This window comes from Pseudophryne corroboree, unplaced genomic scaffold, assembly GCF_028390025.1.
Source record: "Pseudophryne corroboree isolate aPseCor3 unplaced genomic scaffold, aPseCor3.hap2 scaffold_149, whole genome shotgun sequence".
Lineage (NCBI taxonomy): Eukaryota > Metazoa > Chordata > Amphibia > Anura > Myobatrachidae > Pseudophryne > Pseudophryne corroboree.
The window spans coordinates 466,139-490,778 of NW_026968120.1; the positions used below are offsets into that span (position 1 = coordinate 466,139).

The 24,640-nt window shown below is 44.1% G+C and overlaps 7 non-coding genes and 3 pseudogenes across 7 annotated transcripts; 2 read left to right on the plus strand and 8 right to left on the minus strand.

Annotated features, from left to right (window-relative positions):
- Positions 1–223: 223 nt before the first annotated feature.
- On the minus strand, positions 224–359 carry LOC134998443 (U1 spliceosomal RNA; annotated as a pseudogene).
- Positions 360–511: 152 nt separating this feature from the next.
- LOC134998914 (U1 spliceosomal RNA) lies at positions 512–674 on the minus strand. Its single transcript, XR_010201077.1, has one exon. It is a non-coding gene; the product is annotated as a U1 spliceosomal RNA (small nuclear RNA).
- A 2,424-nt stretch (positions 675–3,098) lies between these two features.
- LOC134998562 (U1 spliceosomal RNA) lies at positions 3,099–3,262 on the minus strand. The gene has a single exon (XR_010200765.1). It is a non-coding gene; the product is annotated as a U1 spliceosomal RNA (small nuclear RNA).
- Positions 3,263–3,414: 152 nt separating this feature from the next.
- On the minus strand, positions 3,415–3,578 carry LOC134999053 (U1 spliceosomal RNA). Its single transcript, XR_010201211.1, has one exon. It is a non-coding gene; the product is annotated as a U1 spliceosomal RNA (small nuclear RNA).
- A 670-nt stretch (positions 3,579–4,248) lies between these two features.
- LOC134998400 (U1 spliceosomal RNA) lies at positions 4,249–4,412 on the minus strand. The gene has a single exon (XR_010200664.1). It is a non-coding gene; the product is annotated as a U1 spliceosomal RNA (small nuclear RNA).
- Positions 4,413–4,564: 152 nt separating this feature from the next.
- Positions 4,565–4,728, minus strand: LOC134998963 (U1 spliceosomal RNA). The gene has a single exon (XR_010201124.1). It is a non-coding gene; the product is annotated as a U1 spliceosomal RNA (small nuclear RNA).
- A 671-nt stretch (positions 4,729–5,399) lies between these two features.
- Positions 5,400–5,562, minus strand: LOC134998460 (U1 spliceosomal RNA). The gene has a single exon (XR_010200699.1). It is a non-coding gene; the product is annotated as a U1 spliceosomal RNA (small nuclear RNA).
- A 3,765-nt stretch (positions 5,563–9,327) lies between these two features.
- Positions 9,328–9,506, plus strand: LOC134998603 (U1 spliceosomal RNA; annotated as a pseudogene).
- A 5,881-nt stretch (positions 9,507–15,387) lies between these two features.
- LOC134999184 (U1 spliceosomal RNA) lies at positions 15,388–15,550 on the plus strand. Its single transcript, XR_010201345.1, has one exon. It is a non-coding gene; the product is annotated as a U1 spliceosomal RNA (small nuclear RNA).
- A 2,082-nt stretch (positions 15,551–17,632) lies between these two features.
- Positions 17,633–17,811, minus strand: LOC134998583 (U1 spliceosomal RNA; annotated as a pseudogene).
- Positions 17,812–24,640: the final 6,829 nt, after the last annotated feature.

The following is a 24,640-nucleotide window of genomic DNA, read 5'->3' on the forward strand; positions in this document are numbered from 1 at the left end:
GAGCTACTCTGTAAGGCAAGTAAAAGGGTGTGGGCCCTGCAGCACTACCTGTAGTTCGAATTGTGCGTTGGAAGGCACGAAGTAAGCAGACGGGAGAAGTCAGGATAGTGCGCAAGGGAATAGAAGGGAGCGGCTCAAGAAAAGAGAAGTGGAAACAGACAGCAAACTAGGCTGGAGAGAGACCTGAGACAAAGAGATCTGAATTATACGAGAGCCGACGAGGGGAAACACAAATTATGCAGTCAAGTTTCCCACATTTGGGGAAATCGCAGGAGCAGCACACCCAGAGTGCAATGGTTGAGCCTTGCCCTGGGAGAAGCACCTTCATGATCATAGTATCTCACCTGGCAGGTAAGTAGGAGTTGGGCTAGAGCTGGGGAGGGTCGCTGCTCGGGTTCCCCCCTGTGAAGTGAAGGAGATCCAACTGAGGCAGCACCAGAGAACTCTCGAAAGAAGAACAAGGCTAGAGGAAGATCTGAGACAAAGAAATCTGACTTTTACCAGAGCTGACCAGAGGAAAGCACAAACACAGTCCCCCACTACCACAAATATGCAGTCGAGTTTCCCACATTTGGGAAAATCACAGGGGTCAGCATACCCAGAATGCAATGAATGAACCTCACCCTGGGAGAACAATCTTCATGACCATGGTATCTCCTATGCAAAATAAGTATGATTTGGGATAGGGCTGGTGAGGGCCGCTGCTCAGGCACATCTCTGTCAAGTAAAGGAGATTCAACTGAGGCAGCACAAGGGAACTCTCATCTGGGGACAACAACTGCAGGGAGACCACATCTTTTCAGATGAACATGGGAGGGCGGAAGGCTGCCTAATACTGAAGCACCATCAAATATCAAACCATATGCAACAACTAGTACAAGCACTCCTGGGGGAAGGTCTGCAGCAGACGGATTTGCATACGGTGATGTTATCCAAGCAGTGGGCCAAAGTTGACTGGAACCCTCATCTGCATATGAAAAGAGAAAAGGGGCATGCAGGGCATGGCGGCCTTTTGCAGTGCTTGGATGACCCCTAGTTCGCATTAAACATCCCCACCCTCCTTTGGTGTGGGGCTCATGTTGGCCATGCCCCATCCCCTGAAGCACTCAAGCTGATTTCTTGCAGCAGCTGGGCACTGTAACAGCTCCAGAGCTGTTCTGTAAGGCAAGTAAAAGGGTGTGGGCCCTGCAGCACCACCTGTTGTTCGCATTGTGCGTTGGAAGGCACAAATTAAGCAGACGGGAGGAGAAGTCAGGATAGTGCGCAAGGGCATACTTTTCTCTTAGTCCGGGGGCAAGGCTTCAAAATGGGGTCTGCAACGGAGGAGACACAGGGGGCGTGGTCACAGCAGCTTTTCTCTACAGCCTGCACCAGCAGGAGCCTACACCATTTTTTATGATCACGCTGAACTGCAGTGCGACTGCAATTACAGCATGGTCAAGAAGGGAGGCGTCATGCTGGGTGGCCATGCCCTGTCACTGTGCAGGAGCCAGCACAGCTCACACACTAGTCCCCGGGTGCAGCCCCCAACCCCCGGGACACCCGGAGCAACAAAATGTAGATTCAGGCCACCAGGCCACGCCCCTACCTATGAAACCATGCCTCCTTTTTACCATTGCGCTGTTTATCTGCGCGCACTGCATTACAATCTCCCTCGCCACCTCTCTGGGTGTCACCAGTGATAGTGACACCTCTGCCATGCTTGTAGCAGCTGGTCCTAAGATCTACGCCTCAAGCCCTGAGTGTTTGCCCTTGTGACTTGTTGATCATCATAGCGAAGCAGATGCTTACAGAAAACTGCAGGGGCTTAGATTGAAAATAAAAAAATTGATGGGTATAAGGTAGAGAGGAGCGGGTTCGGTTCTCCGAGAACCGAATTCCCCACGAACTCCACGTGGTTTACACTGGTCCGAGGCAGGCTCGGTTGTTCCCGCCTGACTCGGAAAACCTGAACAAGGGAAAATGTCATCATCCCGCTGTCGGATTCTTGCGAGATTCGGATTCCATATAAAGAGCTGCGCTTTGCTGCCATTTTTACTCGTGCATTGAAGAGAGAGCGGAGAGGACGTGGCTATGTTCTCTCAGTGGAAATCTCAATATCAGTGCTCAGTATCAGTGGTTACTTATTGCTGCTCAGTAATACTAGTAGTGTGTCTCTCCTGCTCAGTGTCAGTTCTCAGTAGTATCCTCATCAGTGCTCAGTATCACTGCTCATTGTCTTGTGCTGCATTGTGGTGCTCAGCATACTACAGTACATTACTAATAGTCCAGTGCTGCATCTTGCTGCTCAGTGTCAGTTCTAGTATCCTCATCAGTGCTCACTATCACTGCTCATTGCATTGTGGTGTTCTGTATACTACAGTAACATAGTAATATAGTATATATAGAGGAGCGGGTTCGGTTCTCCGAGAACCGAATTCCCGACGAACTCCACGTGGTTTACACTGGTCCGAGGCAGGCTCGGTTGTTCCCGCCTGACTCGGAAAACCTGAACAAGGGAAAATGTCATCATCCCGCTGTCGGATTCTCGCGAGATTCGGATTCCATATAAAGAGCTGCGCGTTGCCGCCATTTTTACTCGTGCATTGAAGAGAGAGCGGAGAGGACGTGGCTATGTTCTCTCAGTGGAAATCTCAATATCAGTGCCCAGTATCAGTGGTTACTTATTGCTGCTCAGTAATACTAGTAGTGTGTCTCTCCTGCTCAGTGTCAGTTCTCAGTAGTATCCTCATCAGTGCTCAGTATCACTGCTCATTGTCTTGTGCTGCATTGTGGTGCTCAGCATACAACAGTACATTACTAATAGTCCAGTGCTGCATCTTGCTGCTCATGTTGGCTATGCCCCAGCCCCTGAAGCATTCAAGCTGATTTCTTGCAGCAGCTGGGCACTGTAACAGCTCCAGAGCTGCTCTGTAAGGCAAGTAAAAGGGTGTTGGCCCTGCAGCACTACCTGTAGTTTGCATTGTGCGTTGGAAGGCACAAAGTAAGCAGACAGGAGAAGTCAGGAGAGTGCACAAGGGCAAAGAAGGCAGGGGCTCAAGAAAAGAGAAGTGGAAACAGACAGCAAACTAGGCTGGAGAGAGACCTGAGACAAAGAGATCTGAATTATACAAGTAGCCGACCAGAGGAAACACAAATTATGCAGTCAAGTGTCCCACATTTGGGGAAATCGTAGGAGCAGCACACCCAGAGTGCAATGGGTGAGCCTTGCCCTGGTAGAAGCACCTTCCTGATCATAGTATCTCACTTGGCAGGTAAGTAGGAGTTGGGCTTGAGCTGGGGAGGGTCGCTGCTCGGGCACCCCCCTGTCAAGTGAAGGAGATCCAACTGAGGCAGCACAAGGAAACTCTCGAAAAAAGAACAAGGCTAGAGGAAGATCTGAGACAAAGAAATCTGACTTTTACCAGAGCTGACCAGAGGAAAGCACAAACACAGTCCCCCACTACCACAAATAATGCAGTCGAGTTTCCCACATTTGGGGAAATCACAGGGGTCAGCATACCCAGAATGCAATGAATGAACCTCACCCTGGGAGAACAATCTTCATGACCATGGTATCTCCTATGCAAAATAAGTATGATTTGGGATAGGGCTGGGGAGGGCCGCTGCTCAGGCACATCTCTGTCAAGTAAAGGAGATTCAACTGAGGCAGCACAAGGGAACTCTCATCTGGGGACAACAACTGCAGGGAGAACACATATTTTCAGATGAACATGGGAGAGCAGAAGGCTGCCTAATACTGAAGCACCCCAAACAACAAACCAAATGCAACAACTAGTACAAGCATTCCTGGGGGAAGGTCTGCAGAAGACGGATTTGCATACGGTGATGTCATCCAAGCAGTGGGCCAAAGTTGGCTGGAACCCTCATCTGCATATGAAAAGAGAAAAGGGGTATGCAGGGCATGGCGGCCTTTTGCGGCGCTTGGATGACCCTTAGTTCGCATTAAACACCTCCACCCTCCGTCGGTGTGGGGCTCATGTTGGCTATGCCCCAGCCCCTGAAGCATTCAAGCTGATTTCTTGCAGCAGCTGGGCACTGTAACAGCTCCAGAGCTGCTCTGAAAGGCAAGTAAAAGGGTGTGGGCCCTGCAGCACTACCTGTAGTTTGTATTGTGCGTTGGAAGGCACAAAGTAAGCAGACAGGAGAAGTCAGGAGAGTGCACAAGGGCATAGAAGGCAGCGGCTCAAGAAAAGAGAAGTGGAAACAGACAGCAAACTAGGCTGGAGAGAGACCTGAGACAAAGAGATCTGAATTATACGAGTAGCCGACTAGAGGAAACACAAATTATGCAGTCAAGTGTCCCACATTTGGGGAAATCGTAGGAGCAGCACACCCAGAGTGCAATGGGTGAGCCTTGCCCTGGGAGAAGCACCTTCATGATCATAGTATCTCACCTGGCAGGTAAGTAGGAGTTGGGCTAGAGATGGGGAGGGTCGCTGCTCGGGCACCCCCCTGTCAAGTGAAGGAGATCCAACTGAGGCAGCACAAGGAAACTCTCGAAAAAAGAACAAGGCTAGAGGAAGATCTGAGACAAAGGAATCTGTCTTTTACCAGAGCTGACCAGAGGAAAGCACAAACACAGTCCCCCACTACCACAATTAATGCAGTCGAGTTTCCCACATTTGGGGAAATCACAGGGGTCAGCATACCCATAATGCAATGAATGAACCTCACCCTGGGAGAACAATCTTCATGACCATGGAAACTCCTATGCAAAATAAGTATGATTTGGGATAGGGCTGGAGAGGGCCGCTGCTCAGGCACATCTCTGTCAAGTAATGGAGATTCAACTGAGGCAGCACAAGGGAACTCTCATCTGGGGACAACAACTGCAGGGAGAACACATATTTTCAGATGAACATGGGAGGGCAGAAGGCTGCCTAATACTGAAGCACCCCCAAACAACAAACCAAATGTAACAACTAGTAAAAGCATTCCTGGGAGAAGGTCTGCAGAAGACGGATTTGCATACGGTGATGTCATCCAAGCAGTGGGCCAAAGTTGGCTGGAACCCTCATCTGCATATGAAAAGAGAAAAGGGTTATGCAGGGCATGGCGGCCTTTTGCGGTGCTTGGATGACCCCTAGTTCGCATTAAATACCTCCACCCTCCTTCGGTGTGGGGCTCATGTTGGCTATGCCCCAGCCCCTGAAGCATTCAAGCTGATTTCTTGCAGAAGCTGGGCACTGTAACAGCTCCAGAGCTGCTCTGTACGGCAAGTAAAAGAGTGTGGGCCCTGCAGCACTACCTGTAGTTCGCATTGTGCGTTGGAAGGCACAAAGTAAGCAGACGGGAGAAGTCAGGATAGTGCGCAAGGGCATAGAAGGGAGCGGCTCAAGAAAACAGAAGTGGAAACAGACAGCAAACTAGGCTGGAGAGAGACCTGAGACAAAGAGATCTGAATTATACGAGAGCCGACCAGGGGAAACACAAATTATGCAGTCAAGTTTCCCACATTTGGGGAAATCGCAGGAGCAGCACACCCAGAGTGCAATGGGTGAGCCTTGCCCTGGGAGAACAATCTTTATGACCATGGTATCTCCTATGCAAAATAAGCATGATTTGAGATAGGGCTGGGGAGGGCCGCTGCTCAGGCACATCTCTGTCAAGTAAAGGAGATTCAACTGAGGCAGCACAAGGGAACTCTCATCTGGGGACAACAACTGCCGGGAGAACACATATTTTCAGATGAACATGGGAGGGCAGAAGGCTGCCTAATACTGAAGCACGCCCAAACAACAAACCAAATGAAACAACTAGTACAAGCATTCCTGGGAGAAGGTCTGCAGAAGACGGATTTGCATACGGTGATGTCATCCAAGCAGTGGGCCAAAGTTGGCTGGAACCCTCATCTGCATATGTTGAAGATACAATTTGTGAATTGCATTTAACACTATCTCCCTTTCCTGGGGAGAAGATGGTAGGGCCGATTTGAAAAACCGGCGAGGAGGCACCTCTTCGAATTTCAGCTTGTAACCCTGAGAAACAATTTCTATTGCCTAGGGATCCACCTGCGAATGAACCCAGATGTGGCTGAAAACTCGAAGACGTGCCCCCAACTGGGCGGACTCCTTTAGTGGAGCCCCAGCGTCATGCAGTGGATTTTGTAGAGGCCGGGGAGGACTTCTGTTCCTGGGAACTAGCTGTGTTGTGCAGCTTCTTCCCTCTGCCCTTACCTCTGGCAAGAAAGGACGCACCTCGTACTTTCTTGTTTCTCTGTGATCGAAAGGACTGCATTTGATAATGTGGTGCTTTCTTAGGCTGTGAGGGAATATAAGGCAAAAAATTTGATTTACCAGCTGTAGCTGTGGAGACTAGGTCCGAGAGACCTTCCCCAAACAATTCCTCACCCCTGTAAGGTAAAACCTCCATATGCCTTTTTGAGTCGGCATCACCTGTCCATTGCCGGGTCCATAGGACTCGTCTAGCAGAAATCGACATAGCGTTTATTCTAGAACCCAGTAGACTAATGTCACTTTGAGCATCTCTCATATATAGGACAGCATCTTTTATATGCCCTATGGTCAATAACATAGCATCCTTATCTAGGGTCTCAATCTCTGCTGATAAGGTATCTGTCCATGCTGCCACCGCGCTACAACCCCGGCCGACGCAATTGCCGGTCTGAGTAAGGTACCAGAATGTGTGTAAATGGACTTTAGGGTAACCTCCTGCTTGCGGTCAGCAGGGTCCCTGATGGTAGCCGTATCCTGGGATGGCAGCGCTACCTTTTTGGATAAGCGTGTCAATGCTTTATCCACCCTAGGGGAGGATTCCCACCGTATCCTGTCCATTGGCGGGAAAGGATACGCCATAAGAATCCTTTTGGGAATCTGCAGCTTTTTGTCTGGAGATTCCCAAGCTTTTTCACATAATTCGTTCAACTCATGTGAGGGGGGAAAGGTTATCTCAGGTTTCTTTCCCTTATACATGTGTACCCTCGTGTCAGGGACAGGGGACTCTGTGATGTGCAAAACATCTTTTATTGCAATAATCATATATCGAATACATTTAGCCAATTTTGGCTGTAACTTTGCATCATCGTAGTCGACACTGGAGTCAGAATCTGTGTCGGTATCTGTGTCAACTATTTGGGATAGTGGGCGCTTTTGAGACCCCGAAGGTCCCTGCGACATAGGGACAGGCATGGGTTGACTCCCTGACTGTTCCCTAGCTTCAGCTTTGTCTAATCTCTTGTGTAATAAGTTTACATTAGCACTTAAAACATTCCACATATCCATCCAGTCAGGTGTCGGCGTTGTCGATGGAGACACCACATTAATTTGCTCCTGCTCCTCTCTAGGAGAGCCTTCTACCTCAGACATGTCGACACACGTGTACCGACACACCATACACTCAGGGAATCCTCTTATCTGAGGACAGTTCCCCAACAAGGCCCTTTGGAGAGACAGAGAGAGAGAGTATGCCAGCACACACCCCAGCGCTATATGACCCAGGAAAAAAACACAATAATTTTATGTTTACCCAGTAGCGCTGTATTTCCATATGCGCCTAATTATGTGCCCCCCTCTTCTTTAAGACCCTCTTTCTACCGTGGTATAAGCAGGGGAGAGTCCGTGGAGCTTCCCCTCAGCGGTGCTGTGGAGAAAATGGCGCTGGTGAGTGCTGAGGGAGAAGCCCCACCCCCTCAGCGACGGGCTTCTGTCCCGCTCAAATATAGTAAAAAAATGGCGGGGGCTCTTATATATATATACAGTGCCTAGCTGCATATATATTTATTTTGCCAAAGAGAGGTCTATATTGCTGCCCAGGGCGTCCACCCTGCGCCCTTCACCCTTACACTGACTGCCGTGTGTGAGGTGTATTGGAGCAATGGAGCACAGCTTTACTGCTGTGCGTTACCTCAGTGAAGATCATGAAGTCTTCCGCCGCCTCTGAAGTCTTCTTTTCTTCTCATACTCACCCGGCTTCTAACTTCCGGCTCTGCGAGTGGGACGGCGGCGCGGCTCTGGGACGGACGGCGAGGGTGAGACCTGCGTACCGATCCCTCTGGAGCTAATGCTGTACAGTAGCCTAAGAAGCAGAGCCTATCAACTCACAGAAGTAGGTGTGCATCTCTCCCCTCCGCCCCTCGATGCAGGGAGTCTGTTGCCAGCAGGCTCCCTGAAAATAAAAAAATCTAACAAATATACTTTCTGTCAGGAAACTCAGGAGAGCTCCCTGAAAAGCACCCAGTCTCCTCTGGGCACAGTAGTAAACTGAGGTCTGGAGGAGGGGCATAAAGGGAGGAGCCAGTGCACACCCAGATCTAAAGTCTTTCTTAAAGTGCCCATGTCTCCTGCGGAGCCCGTCTATCCCCCATGGTCCTTACGGAGTCCCCAGCATCCTCTAGGACGTAAGAGAAAAATTATGCTGGCAGAAAAATCCAATTGAGTGATTAAACAGCTCCAGAGCTGCTCTGTAAGGCAAGTAAAAGGGTGTGGGCCCTGCAGCACTACCTGTAGTTTGCATTGTGCATTGGAAGCCTAGTTTGCTGTCTGTTTCCACTTCTTTTTTCTTGAGCCCCTCCCGTCTATACCCTTGTGCACTATCCTGACTTCTCCTCCCGTCTGCTTACTTTGTGCCTTCCAATGCACAATGCAAACTACAGGTAGTGCTGCAGGGCCCACACCCTTTTACTTGCCTTACAGAGCAGCTCTTGAGCTGTTACAGTGCCCAGCTGCTGCAAGAAATCAGCGTGAATGCTTCAGGGGCTGGGGCATGGCCAACATGAGCCCCACACCGAAGGAGGGTGGGGGTGTTTAATGCGAACTAGGGGTCTCGCACAATGCGAACTACAGGTAGTGCTGCAGGGCCCACACCCTTTTACTTGCCTTACAGAGCAGCTCTGGAGCTGTTACAGTGCCCAGCTGCTGCAAGAAATCAGCTTGAATCCTTCAGGGGCTGGGGCATAGCCAACATGAGCCCCACACCGACGGAGGGTGGAGGTGTTTAATGCGAACTAGGGGTCATCCAAGTGCCGCAAAAGGCCGCCATGCCCTGCACGCCCCTTTTCTCTTTTCATATGCAGACGAGGGTTGAAGCCAACTTTGACCCACTGCTTGGATGACATCGCCATATGCAAATCCATCTGCTGCAGGCCTTCCCCCAGGAATGCTTGCACTAGTTGTTGCATTTGGTTTGTTGTTTGGGGGTGCTTCAGTATTAGGCAGCCTTCTGCCCTCCCATGTTCATCTGAAAATATGTGTTCTCCCTGCAGTTGTTGTCCCCAGATGAGAGTTCCCTTGTGCTGCCTCAGTTGAATCTCCTTTACTTGACAGAGATGTGCCTGAGCAGCGGCCCTCCCCAGCCCTATCCCAAATCATACTTATTTTGCATCGGAGATACCATGGTCATGAAGACTGTTCTCCCAGGGTGCGGTTCATTCATTGCATTCTGGGTATGCTGACCCCTGTGATTTCCCCAAATGTGGGAAACTCGACTGCATTATTTAATGCGAACTAGGGGTCATCCAAGCACCGCAAAAGGCCGCCATGCCCTGCATACCCCTTTTCTCTTTTCATAAGCAGACGAGGTTTGAAGCCAACTTTGACCCACTGCTTGGATGACATCACTTGCTGCCTTTCCAATGAAGCAAGTTTAATTTAATAATAGGTGAAAAACCATCCCTACAAAGGTGTTAATCAGAGACTTGGCTTTGTGGACACTTTTCAGAGAACAAATTTGTTAGTATAAAAATAAAGCCAGAAAATGAAGAGCTGTTTAATCACTCAATTGGATTTTTCTGCCAGCATATTTCTTTTTCTCTGCAACCCACTGCTAAATTGTTCTTCCTAGCTGTTTTTATAAAATCACTGAATCAAATCTAACTCTGATTACATTAGAGAAGGCCAGGTACCCTACACCATAACAGGGGGTTTGAAATTTTGACTTGTCTACTTAAAGATCACCAAAATCTGATAACAAGGTCAATTAAGTCCCTTGGTGGGATTGAACCACCAACCTTTTGGTTAATAGCCTTACACACTAACTGCTTGCGCCACAGCGACACTTTGCAAAAGAACATACTGACAAAGGCTAATAAGCATTCATCTAGAACGATTCCTAGAAACATTTTAAAAAGTCAATAATGTGGAGAGTTTTTGTAAGATGTTTCTTCCATCAACCAATGAAGAAACACATTGGTACTTTCCCATGATGAGTGAGTGCTTCAGGATCTCTTGCACTTACATGTGCAGCAGAGTACTGCAATGGAAAAATGCTGGGCCCATAACCCAGAGGTAGGCAGATTGAAACTATCCTCTGCTATATGCATTTTTTTTGTTAATTAAAGTAATCCAAAACTGGGATTGATATTTTTGCTCTTTTATTTTTACTTAAAGTACAATAACTTTTACCATTTTAATTTGTTTTAATAGTATATTGACAGTATTGTTTTCTTTCAAAAATCTTATTAATTTTCTTTACCCGATTATTAAAATGGTAATTGACAAAAACAAACTACATTGTCACCAGAAGAGCAATACAAAATGTACAAGTGATATAGTAAAATCATCTTTCCAGCTTGAATTTCAATGATGCATTGGGGCAACGATTTTGTGAGAAACATCTTCACCCTTAAATAAAGATGTTCTTAATTCCTTACCTGTGTGCTAATTAGATATCACCTTGTTTTCACATTAAACAGACTTCCACATGAGAAAACAGCAAAGATGCAGTGGCGTTAATGTTTCCTGGTGTCAACCTGTATTATTTCCGTAGATATTGAAATGAGGATGCATCTTGCTGCCTTTCCAATGAAGCAAGTTTAATTTAGTAATAGGTGAAAAACCATCCCTACAAAGATGTTAATCAGATACTTGGCTATGTGGACACTTTTCAGAGAACAAATTTGTTATCATAAAAATAAAGCCAGAAAATGAAGAGCTGTTTAATCACTCAATTGGATTTTTCTGCCAGCATTTTTCTTTTTCTCTGCAACCCACTGCTAAATTGTGCTTCCTAGCTGTTTTTTTATAAAATCACTTAATCAAATCTAACTCTGATTACATCAGAGAAGGCCAGGTACCCTACACCATAAGAGGGGGTTTGCAATTTTGACTTGTCTACTTAAATATTACCAAAATCTGATCACAAGGTCAATTACGTCCCTGGATGGGATTGAACCACCAACCTTTTGATTAATAGCTGAACACACTAACCGATTGCGCCACAGAGACACTTTGCGAAAAGTACATACTGACAAAGACTAATAAGCATTCATCTAGAACGTTTCCTAGAAAAACTTTAAAAAGTCAATAATCTGGAGAGTTTTTGTAAGATGTTTCTTCCAGCAACCAATGAAGAAACACATTGGTACTTTCGCATGATGAGTGAGTGCTTCAGGATCTCTTGCACTTACATGTGCAGCAGAGTACTGCAATGGAAGCATGCTGGGCCCATAACCCAGAGGTAGGCAGATTGAAACTATCCTTTGCTATATGCATTTTTTTTTTGTTCATTAAAGTAATCCAAAACTGGGATTGATATTTTAGCTTTTATTTTTACTTAAAGTACAATAACTTTTACCATTTTAATTTGTTTTAATAGTATATTGACAGTATTGTTTTCTTTCAAAAATCCAATTAATTTTCTTTACCCGATTATTAAAATGGTAATTGACAAAAACAAACTACATTGTCACCAGAAGAGCAATACAAAATGTACAAGTGATATATTAAAATCATCTTTCCAGCTTGAATTTCAATGATGCATTGGGGCAACGATTTTGTGAGAAACATCTTCACCCTTAAATAAAGATTTTCTTAATTCCTTACCTGTGTGCTAATTAGATATCACCTTGTTTTCACATTAAACAGACTTCCACATGAGAAAGCAGCAAGGATGCAGTGGCGTTAATGTTTCCTGGTGTCAACCTGTATTATTTCAGTAGATATTGAAATGAGGATGCATCTTGCTGCCTTTCCAATGAAGCAAGTTTAATTTAGTAATAGGTGAAAAACCATCCCTACAAATATGTTAATCAGATACTTGGCTTTGTGGACACTTTTCAGAGAACAAATTCGTTAGCATAAAAATAAAGCCAGAAAATGAAGAGCTGTTTAATCACTCAATTGGATTTTTCTGCCAGCATATTTCTTTTTCTCTGCAACCCACTGCTAAATTGTGCTTCCTAGCTGTTTTTTTTATAAAATCACTGATTCAAATCTAACTCTGATTACATCAGAGTAGGCCAGGTACCCTACACCATAAGAAGGGGGTTTGAAATTTTGACTTGTCTACTTAAAGATCACCAAAATCTGATAACAAGGTCAATTACATCCCTGGGTGGGATTGAACCACCAACCCTTTGATTAATAACCAAACACTAACAGATTGCGCCACAGAGACACTTTACAAACGTACATACTGACAAAGGCTAATAAGCATTCATCTAGAACGTTTCCTAGAAAAACTTTAAAAAGTCAATAATCTGGAGAGTTTTTGTAAGATGTTTCTTCCATCAACCAACGAAGAAACACATTGGTACTTTCCCATGATGAGTGAGTGCTTCAGGATCTCTTGCACTTACATGTGCAGCAGAGTACTGCAATGGAAAAATGCTGGGCCCATAACCCAGAGGTAGGCAGATTGAAACTATCCTCTGCTATATGCATTTTTTTTTGTTAATTAAAGTAATCCAAAACTGGGATTGATATTTTTGCTCTTTTATTTTTACTTAAAGTGCAATAACTTTTACCATTTTAATTTGTTTTAATAGTATATTGACAGTATTGTTTTCTTTCAAAAATCCACTTAATTTTCTTTACCCTATTATTAAAATGGTAATTGACAAAAACAAACTACATTGTCACCAGAAGAGCAATACAAAATGTACAAGTGATATATTAAAATCATCTTTCCAGCTTGAATTTCAATGATGCATTGGGGTAACGATTTTGTGAGAAACACCTTCACCCTTAAATAAAGATTTTCTTAATTCCTTACCTGTGTGCTAATTAGATATCACCTTGTTTTCACATTAAACAGACTTCAACATGCGAAAGCAGCAAGGATGCAGTGGCGTTAATGTTTCCTGGTGTCAACCTGTATTATTTCAGTAGACATTGAAATGAGGATGCATCTTGCTGCCTTTCCAATGAAGCAAGTTTAATTTAGTAATAGGTGAAAAACCATCCCTACAAAGGTGTTAATCAGAGACTTGGCTTTGTGGACACTTTTCAGAGAACAAATTTGTTAGCATAAAAATAAAGCCAGAAAATAAAGAGCTGTTTAATCACTCAATTGGATTTTTTTGCCAGCATATTTCTTTTTCTCTGCAACCCACTGCTAAATTGTGCTTCCTAGCTGTTTTTATAAAATCACTGAATCAAATCTAACTCTGATTACATCAGAGAAGGCCAGGTACCCTACACCATAACAGGGAGTTTGAAATTTTGACTTGTCTACTTAAAGATCACCAAAATCTGATAATAAGGTCAATTACGTCCCTGGGTGGGATTGAACCACCAACCTTTTGGTTAATAACCATACACACTAACTGATTGCGCCACAGCGACACTTTGCAAAAGTACATACTGACAAAGGCTAATAAGCATTCATCTAGAACGTTTCCTAGAAACATTTTAAAAAGTCAATAATGTGGAGAGTTTTTGTAAGATGTTTCTTCCATCAACCAATGAAGAAACACATTGGTACTTTCCCATGATAAGTGAGTGCTTCAAGACCTCTTGCACTTACATGTGCAGCAGAGTACTGTAATGGAAGCATGCTGGGTCCATAACCCAGAGGTAGGCAGATTGAAACTATCCTCTGCTATATGCATTTTTTTTTGTTAATTAAAGTAATCCAAAACTGGGATTGATATTTTTGCTCTTTTATTTTTACTTAAAGTACAATAACTTTTACCATTTTAATTTGTTTTAATAGTATATTGACAGTATTGTTTTCTTTCAAAAATCCAATTAATTTTCTTTACCCGATTATTAAAATGGTAATTGACAAAAACAAACTACATTGTCACCAGAAGAGCAATACAAAATGTACAAGTGATATATTAAAATCATCTTTCCAGCTTGAATTTCAATGATGCATTGGGGCAACGATTTTGTGAGAAGCATCTTCACCCTTAAATAAAGATTTTCTTAATTCCTTACCTGTGTGCTAATTAGATATCACCTTGTTTTCACATTAAACAGACTTCCACATGAGAAAGCAGCAAGGATGCAGTGGCGTTAATGTTTCCTGGTGTCAACCTGTATTATTTCTGTAGATATTGAAATGAGGATGCATCTTGCTGCCTTTCCAATGAAGCAAGTTTAATTTAGTAATAGGTGAAAAACCATCACCACAAAGGTGTTAATCAGAGACTTGGCTTTGTGGACACTTTTCAGAGAACAAATTTGTTAGCATAAAAATAAAGCCAGAAAATGAAGAGCTGTTTAATCACTCAATTGGATTTTTTTGCCAGCATATTTCTTTTTCTCTGCAACCCACTGCTAAATTGTGCTTCCTAGCTGTTTTTATAAAATCACTGAATCAAATCTAACTCTGATTACATCAGAGAAGGCCAGGTACCCTACACCATAAGAGGGGGTTTGAAATTTTGACTTGTCTACATAAAGATCACCAAAATCTGATAACAAGGTCAATTACGTCCCTGGGTGGGATTGAACCACCAACCTTTTGGTTAATAGCCTTACACACTAACTGATTGCGCCACAGCGACACTTTGCAAAAGCATATACTGAAAAAGGCTAATAAGCATTCATCTAGAACGTTTCCTAGAAACATTTTAAAAAGTCATTAATGTGGAGAATTTTTGTAAGATGTTTCTTCCATCAACCAATGAAGAAACACATTGGTACTTTCCCATGATGAGTGAGTGCTTCAGGATCTCTTGCACTTACATGTGCAGCAGAGTACTGTAATGGAAGCATGCTGGGTCCATAACCCAGAGGTAGGCAGATTGAAACTATCCTCTGCTATATGCATTTTTTTTGTTAATTAAAGTAATCCAAAACTGGGATTTACATTTTTGCTCTTTTATTTTTACTTAAAGTACAATAACTTTTACCATTTTAATTTGTTTTAATAGTATATTGACAGTATTGTTTTCTTTCAAAAATTCACTTAATTTTCTTTTCTGTGTGCTAATTAGATATCACCTTGTTTTCACATTAAATAGACTTCCACATGAGAAAGCAGCAAGGATGCAGTGGCGTTAATGTTTCCTGGTGGTAGTGGGGGACTGTGTTTGTGCTTTCCTCTGGTCAGCTCTGGTAAAAGTCAGATTTCTTTGTCTCAGATCTTCCTCTAGCCTTGTTCTTCTTTCGAGAGTTCCCTTGTGCTGCCTCAGTTGGATCTCCTTCACTTGACAGGGGCGTACCCGAGCAGCGACCCTCCCCAGCACTAGCCCAACTCCTACTTACCTGCCAGGTGAGATACTATGATCATGAAGGTGCTTCTCCCAGGGCAAGGCTCACCCATTGCACTCTGGGTGTGCTGCTCCTGCGATTTCCCCAAATGTGGGAAACTTGACTGCATAATTTGTGTTTCCCCTGGTCGGCTCTCGTATAATTCAGATCTCTTTGTCTCAGGTCTCTCTCCAGCCTAGTTTGCTGTCTGTTTCCACTTCTCTTTTCTTAAACCGCTCCCTTCTATGCCCTTGCGCACCTTAATTAAATCTAACTCTGATTACGTCAGAGAAGGCCAGGTACCCTACACCATAAGAGGGGGTTTGAAATTTTAACTTGTCTACTTAAAGATCACCAAAATCTGATCACAAGGTCAATTACATCACTGGGTGGGAACCTTTTGGTTAATAGCCCATGTAAGTGCAAGAGATCCTGAAGCACTCACTCATCATGGGAAAGTACCAATGTGTTTCTTACAAAAATTCTCCAGATTATTGACTTTTTAAAGTTTTTCTAGGAAACGTTCTAGATGAATGCTTATTAGCCTTTGTCAGTATGTACTTTTGCAAAGTGTCGCTGTGGCGCAATCAGTTAGTGTGTATGGCTATTAACCTAAAGGTTGGTGATTCAATCCCACCCAGGGACGTAATTGACCTTGTTATCAGATTTTGGTGATCTTTAAGTAGACAAGTCAAAATTTCAAACCCCCTCTTATGGTGTAGGGTACCCAGCCTTCTCTGATGTAATCAGAGTTAGATTTGATTAAGTGATTTTATAAAAAACAGCTAGGAAGCACAATTTAGCAGTGGGTTGCAGAGAAAAAAAATTATGCTGGCAGAAAAGTCCAATTGAGTGATTAAACAGCTCTTCATTTTCTGATTTTATGTTTATGCTAACAAATTTGCTCTCTGAAAAGTGTCCACAAAGCCAAGTCTCTGATTAACACCTTTGTAGGAATGGTTTTTCACCTATTACTAAATTAAACTTGCTTCATTGGAAAGGCAGCAAGATGCATCCTCATTTCAATGTCTACTGAAATAATACAGGTTGACACCAGGAAACATAAACGTCACTGCATCCTTGCTGCTTCCTCATGGGGAAGTCTGTTTAATGTGAAAACAAGGTGATATCTAATCAGCACACAGGTAAGGAATTAAGAAAATCTTTCTTTATGGGTGAAGATGTTTCTCACAAAATTGTTGCACCAAGGCATCATTGAAATTAAAGCTGGAAAGATGATTTTAATATATCACTTGTATATTTTGTACTGCTCTTCTGGTGACAATGTAGTTTGTTTTTGTCAATTACCATTTTAATAATAGGGTAAAGAAAATTAAGTGGATTTTTGAAAGAAAACAATACTGTCAATATACTATTAAAACAAATTAAAATGGTAAAAGTTATTGTACTTTAAGTAAAAATAAAAGAGCAAAAATATCAATCCCAGTTTTGGATTACTTTAATTAACAAAAAACAATGCATATAGCAGAGGATAGTTTCAATCTGCCTACCTCTGGGTTATGGACCCAGCATGCTTCCATTACAGTACTCTGCTGCACATGTAAGTGCAAGAGATCCTGAAGCACTCACTCATCATGGGAAAGTACCAATGTGTTTCTTCATTGGTTGATGGAAGAAACATCTTACAAAAACTCTCCAGATTATTGACTTTTTAAAGTTTTTCTAGGAAACGTTCTAGATGAATGCTTATTAGCCTTTGTCAGTATGTACTTTCGCAAAGTGTCTCTGAGGCACAAACAGTTAGCGTGTTCAGTTGTTAACCAAAAGGTTGGTGGTTCAATCCCACCTAGGGACGTAATTGACCTTGTTATCAGATTTTGGTGATCTTTAAGTAGACAAGTAAAAATTTCAAACCACCTCTTATGGTGTAGGGTACCTGGCCTTCTCTGATGTAATCAGAGTTAGATTTGATTAAGTGATTTTATAAAAAAAACAGCCACGAAGCACAATTTAGCAGTGGGTTGCAGAGAAAAAGAAATATGCTGGCAGAAAAATCCAATTGAGTGATTAAACAGCTCTTCATTTTCTGGCTTTATTTTTATGCTAACAAATTTGTGCTCTGAAAAGTGTCCACAAAGCCAAGTATCTGATTAACACCTTTGTAGGGATGGTTTTTCACCTATTATTAAATTAAACTTGCTTCATTGGAAAGGCAGCAAGTGATGTCATCCAAGCAGTGGGTCAAGGTTGGCTTCAAACCTCGTCTGCTTATGAAAAGAGAAAAGGGGTATGCAGGGCATGGCGGCCTTTTGCGGTGCTTGGATGACCCCTAGTTCGCATTAAATAATGCAGTCGAGTTTCCCACATTTGGGGAAATCACAGGGGTCAGCATACCCAGAATGCAATGAATGAACCGCACCCTGGGAGAACAGTCTTCATGACCATGGTATCTCCTATGCAAAATAAGTATGATTTGGGATAGGGCTGGGGAGGGCCGCTGCTCAGGCACATCTCTGTCAAGTAAAGGAGATACAACTGAGGCAGCACAAGGGAACTCTCATCTGGGGACAACAACTGCAGGGAGAACACATATTTTCAGATGAACATGGGAGGGCAGAAGGCTGCCTAATACTGAAGCACCCCCAAACAACAAACCAAATGCAACAACTAGTGCAAGCATTCCTGGGGGAAGGCCTGCAGCAGATGGATTTGCATATGGCGATGTCATCCAAGCAGTGGGTCAAAGTTGGCTTCAACCCTCGTCTGCATATGAAAAGAGAAAAGGGGCGTGCAGGGCATGGCGGCCTTTTGCGGCACTTGGATGACCCCTAGTTCGCATTAAACACCTCCACCCTCCGTCGGTGTGGGGCTCATGTTGGCTATGCCCCAGCCCCTGAAGGATTCAAGCTGATTTCTTGCAGCAGCTGGGCACTGTAACAGCTCCAGAGCTGCTCTGTAAGGCAAGTAAAAGGGTGTGGGCCCTGCAGCACTACCTGTAGTTCGCATTGTGCGAGACCCCTAGTTCGCATTAAACACCCCCACCCTCCTTCGGTGTGGGGCTCATGTTGGCCATGCCCCAGCGCCTGAAGCATTCACGCTGATTTCTTGCAGCAGCTGGGCACTGTAACAGCTCAAGAGCTGCTCTGTAAGGCAAGTAAAAGGGTGTGGGCCCTGCAGCACTACCTGTAGTTTGCATTGTGCATTGGAAGGCACAAAGTAAGCAGACGGGAGGAGAAGTCAGGATAGTGCACAAGGGTATAGACGGGAGGGGCTCAAGAAAAAAGAAGTGGAAACAGACAGCAAACTAGGCTTCCAATGCACAATGCAAACTACAGGTAGTGCTGCAGGGCCCACACCCTTTTACTTGCCTTACAGAGCAGCTCTGGAGCTGTTTAATCACTCAATTGGATTTTTCTGCCAGCATAATTTTTCTCTTACGTCCTAGAGGATGCTGGGGACTCCGTAAGGACCATGGGGGATAGACGGGCTCCGCAGGAGACATGGGCACTTTAAGAAAGACTTTAGATCTGGGTGTGCACTGGCTCCTCCCTCTATGCCCCTCCTCCAGACCTCAGTTTACTACTGTGCCCAGAGGAGACTGGGTGCTTTTCAGGGAGCTCTCCTTAGTTACCTGACAGAAAGTATATTTGTTAGATTTTTTTATTTTCAGGGAGCCTGCTGGCAACAGACTCCCTGCATCGAGGGGCGGAGGGGAGAGATGCACACCTACTTCTGTGAGTTGATAGGCTCTGCTTCTTAGGCTACTGTACAGCATTAGCTCCAGAGGGATCGGTACGCAGGTCTCACCCTCGCCGTCCGTCCCAGAGCCGCGCCGCCGTCCCCCTCGCAGAGCCGGAAGATAGAAGCCGGGTGAGTATGAGAAGAAAAGAAGACTTCAGAGGCGGCGGAAGACTTCATGATCTTCACTGAGGTAACGCACAGCAGTAAAGCTGTGCTCCATTGCTCCAATACACCTCACACACGGCAGTCAGTGTAAGGGTGAAGGGCGCAGGGGGGACGCCCTGGGCAGCAATATAGACCTCTCTTTGGCAAAATAAATATATATGCAGCTAGGCACTGTATATATATATAAGAGCCCCCGCCATTTTTTTACTATATTTGAGCGGGACAGAAGCCCGTCGCTGAGGGGGTGGGGCTTCTCCCTCAGCACTCACCAGCGCCATTTTCTCCACAGCACCACTGAGGGGAAGCTCCATGGACTCTCCCCTGCTTATACCACGGTAGAAAGAGGGTCTTAAAGAAGAGGGGGCACATAATTAGGCGCATATATATATGGAAATACAGCGCTACTGGGTAAACATAAAATGATTGTGTTTTTTTCCTGGGTCATATAGCGCTGGGGTGTGTGCTGGCATACTTTCTCTCTCTGTCTCTCCAAAGGGCCTTGTTGGGGAACTGTCCTCAGATAAGAGGATTCCCTGAGTGTATGGTGTGTCGGTACACGTGTGTCGACATGTCTGAGGTAGAAGGCTCTCCTAGAGAGGAGCAGGAGCAAATTAATGTGGTGTCTCCATCGACAACGCCGACACCTGACTGGATGGATATGTGGAATGTTTTAAGTGCTAATGTAAACTTATTACACAAGAGATTAGACAAAGCTGAAGCTAGGGAACAGTCAGGGAGTCAACCCATGCCTGTCCCTATGTCGCAGGGACCTTCGGGGTCTCAAAAGCGCCCACTATCCCAAATAGTTGACACAGATACCGACACGGATTCTGACTCCAGTGTCGACTACGATGATGCAAAGTTACAACCAAAATTGGCTAAATGTATTCGATATATGATTATTGCAATAAAAGATGTTTTGCACATCACAGAGTCCCCTGTCCCTGACACGAGGGTACACATGTATAAGGGAAAGAAACCTGAGATAACCTTTCCCCCCTCACATGAGTTGAACGAATTATGTGAAAAAGCTTGGGAATCTCCAGACAAAAAGCTGCAGATTCCCAAAAGGATTCTTATGGCGTATCCTTTCCCGCCAATGGACAGGATACGGTGGGAATCCTCCCCTAGGGTGGATAAAGCATTGACACGCTTATCCAAAAAGGTAGCGCTGCCATCCCAGGATACGGCTACCATCAGGGACCCTGCTGACCGCAAGCAGGAGGTTACCCTAAAGTCCATTTACACACATTCTGGTACCTTACTCAGACCGGCAATTGCGTCGGCCGAGGTTGTAGCGCGGTGGCAGCATGGACAGATACCTTATCAGCAGAGATTGAGACCCTAGATAAGGATGCTATGTTATTAACCATAGGGCATATAAAAGATGCTGTCCTATATATGAGAGATGCTCAAAGTGACATTAGTCTACTGGGTTCTAGAATAAACGCTATGTCGATTTCTGCTAGACGAGTCCTATGGACCCGGCAATGGACAGGTGATGCCGACTCAAAAAGGCATATGGAGGTTTTACCTTACAGGGGAGAGGAATTGTTTGGGGAAGGTTTCTCGGACCTTGTCTCCACAGCTACAGCTGGTAAATCAAATTTTTTGCCTTATATTCCCTCACAGCCTAAGAAAGCACCACATTATCAAATGCAGTCCTTTCGATCACAGAGAAACAAGAAAGTACGAGGTGCGTCCTTTCTTGCCAGAGGTAAGGGCAGAGGGAAGAAGCTGCACAACACAGCTAGTTCCCAGGAACAGAAGTCCTCCCCGGCCTCTACAAAATCCACCGCATGACGCTGGGGCTCCGCTAAAGGAGTCCGCCCAGTTGGGGGCACGTCTTCGAGTTTTCAGCCACATCTGGGTTCATTCGCAGGTGGATCCCTAGGCAATAGAAATTGTTTCTCAGGGTTACAAGCTGAAATTCGAAGAGGTGCCTCCTCGCCGGTTTTTCAAATCGGCCCTACCATCTTCTCCCCAGGAAAGGGAGATAGTGTTAAATGCAATTCACAAATTGTATCTTCAACAGGTGGTGGTCAAGGTTCCCCTGCTTCAACAAGGAAAGGGAAATTATTCGACCCTGTTTGTAGTCCCAAAACCGGACGGTTTGGTCAGACCCATATTAAATTTAAAATCCCTGAACCTATACTTGAAAAGGTTCAAGTTCAAGATGGAATCGCTAAGAGCGGTCATCGCCAGCCTAGAAGGGGGGGATTTTATGATATCTCTGGACATAAAGGATGCATACCTTCATGTACTCATTTATCCACCTCATCAGGCGTACCTAAGATTTGCGGTACAGTATTGTCATTACCAATTTCAGACGTTGCCGTTTGGTCTCTCCAGAATTTTCTCCGAGAATTTTCACCAAGGTAATGACGGAAATTATGGTGCTCCTGCGAAAGCAAGGTGTCACAATTATCCCGTACTTGAACGATCTCCTCATAAAAGCGAGATCAAGAGAGCAGTTGCTGAACAGCGTATAACTTTCATTGAAGGTGTTACAGCAAAACGGCTGGATTCTCAATATCCCGAAGTCGCAGTTGGTTCCTACGACTCGTCTGACTTTGCTTGGGCATTATTCTGGATATGGACCAGAAAAGGGTTTATCTTCCGATAGAAAAGGCCCAGGAACTCATGACTCTGGTCAGGAACCTATTGAAACCAAAACAGGTGTCAGTGCATCACTGCACTCGAGTCCTGGGAATGATGGTGGCATCATACGAGGCCATTCCCTTCGGCAGGTTCCATGCGAGGATCTTGCAATGGGACCTACTGGACAAGTGGTCCGGGTCACATCTACAGATTCATCAGTTGATCACCCTGTCCCCCAGGGCCAGGGTATCTCTCCTGTGGTGGCTGCAGAGTGCTCACCTTCTAGAGGGCCGCAGGTTCGGCATTCAGGACTGGATCCTGGTGACCACGAACGCGAGCCTCCGAGGTTGGGGAGCAGCCACACAGGGAAGAAATTTCCAAGGTCTTTGGTCAAGTCAGGAGACTTGTCTTCACATCAACATCCTGGAGCTAAGGGCCATATACAACGCCCTATGTCAAGCGGAGACCTTACTTCGCGACCAACCAGTTCTGATCCAGTCAGACAACGTCACCGCAGTAGTTCATGTAAACCGCCAAGGCGGCACAAGGAGCAGAGTGGCGATGGCGGAAGCCACCAGAATTCTTCGCTGGGCGGAGAATCATGTAAGCGCACTGTCAGCAGTGTTCATTCCGGGAGTGGACAACTGGGAAGCAGACTTCCTCAGCAGACACGACCTACATCCAGGAGAGTGGGGACTCCATCAGGAAGTCTTCGCACAGATTGCAAGTCGGTGGGGACTGTTCCAGATAGACATGATGGCGTCCCGCCTCAACAAAAAGCTACAGAGGTATTGCACCAGGTCAAGAGACCCTCAGGCAGTAGCTGTTTAAACAGCTCTTCATTTTCTGATTTTATGTTTATGCTAACAAATTTGCTCTCTGAAAAGTGTCCACAAAGCCAAGTCTCTGATTAACACCTTTGTAGGAATGGTTTTTCACCTATTACTGAATTAAACTTGCTTCATTGGAAAGGCAGCAAGATGCATCCTCATTTCAATGTCTACTGAAATAATACAGGTTGACACCAGGAAACATTAACGCCACTGCATCCTTGCTGCTTTCGCATGTGGAAGTCTGTTTAATGTGAAAACAAGGTGATATCTAATTAGCACACAGGTAAGGAATTAAGAAAATCTTTATTTAAGGGTGAAGGTGTTTCTCACAAAATCGTTGCCCCAATGCATCATTGAAATTCAAGCAGGAAAGATGATTTTAATATATCACTTGTACATTTTGTATTGCTCTTCTGGTGACAATGTAGTTTGTTTTTGTCAATTACCATTTTAATAATAGGGTAAAGAAAATTAAGTGGATTTTTGAAAGAAAACAATACTGTCAATATACTATTAAAACAAATTAAAATGGTAAAAGTTATTGTACTTTAAGTAAAAATAAAAGAGCAAAAATATCAATCCCAGTTTTGGATTACTTTAATTAACAAAAAAAAATGCATATAGCAGAGGATAGTTTCAATCTGCCTACCTCAGGGTTATGGGCCCAGCATGTTTCCATTGCAGTACTCTGCTGCACATGTAAGTGCAAGAGATCCTGAAGCACTCACTCATCATGGGAAAGTACCAATGTGTTTCTTCGTTGGTTGATGGAAGAAACATCTTACAAAAACTCTCCAGATTATTGACTTTTTAAAGTTTTTCTAGGAAACGTTCTAGATGAATGCTTATTAGCCTTTGTCAGTATGTATGTTTGTAAAGTGTCTCTGTGGCGCAATCGGTTAGTGTGTTTGGTTATTAATCAAAGGGTTGGTGGTTCAATCCCACCCAAAGATGTAATTGACCTTGTTATCAGATTTTGGTGATCTTTAAGTAGACAAGTCAAAATTTCAAACCCCCTTCTTATGGTGTAGGGTACCTGGCCTACTCTGATGTAATCAGAGTTAGATTTGAATCAGTGATTTTATAAAAAAAAAGCTAGGAAGCACAATTTAGCAGTGGGTTGCAGAGAAAAAGAAATATGCTGGCAGAAAAATCCAATTGAGTGATTAAACAGCTCTTCATTTTCTGGCTTTATTTTTATGCTAACTAATTTGTTCTCTGAAAAGTGTCCACAAAGCCAAGTATCTGATTAACATATTTGTAGGGATGGTTTTTCACCTATTACTAAATTAAACTTGCTTCATTGGAAAGGCAGCAAGATGCATCCTCATTTCAATATCTACTGAAATAATACAGGTTGACACCAGGAAACATTAACGCCACTGCATCCTTGCTGCTTTCTCATGTGGGAGTCTGTTTAATGTGAAAACAAGGTGATATCTAATTAGCACACAGGTAAGGAATAAAGAAAATCTTTATTTAAGGGTGAAGATGTTTCTCACAAAATCGTTGCCCCAATGCATCATTGAAATTCAAGCTGGAAAGATGATTTTAATATATCACTTGTACATTTTGTATTGCTCTTCTGGTGAAAATGTAGTTTGTTTTTGTCAATTACCATTTTAATAATCGGGTAAAGAAAATTAATTGGATTTTTGAAAGAAAACAACACTGTCGATATACTATTAAAACAAATTAAAATGGTAAAAGTAATTGTACTTTAAGTAAAAATAAAAGCTAAAATATCAATCCCAGTTTTGGATTACTTTAATGAACAAAAAAAAATGCATATAGCAAAGGATAGTTTCAATCTGCCTACCTCTGGGTTATGGGCCCAGCATGCTTCCATTGCAGTACTCTGCTGCACATGTAAGTGCAAGAGATCCTGAAGCACTCACTCATCATGGGAAAGTACCAATGTGTTTCTTCATTGGTTGCTGGAAGAAACATCTTACAAAA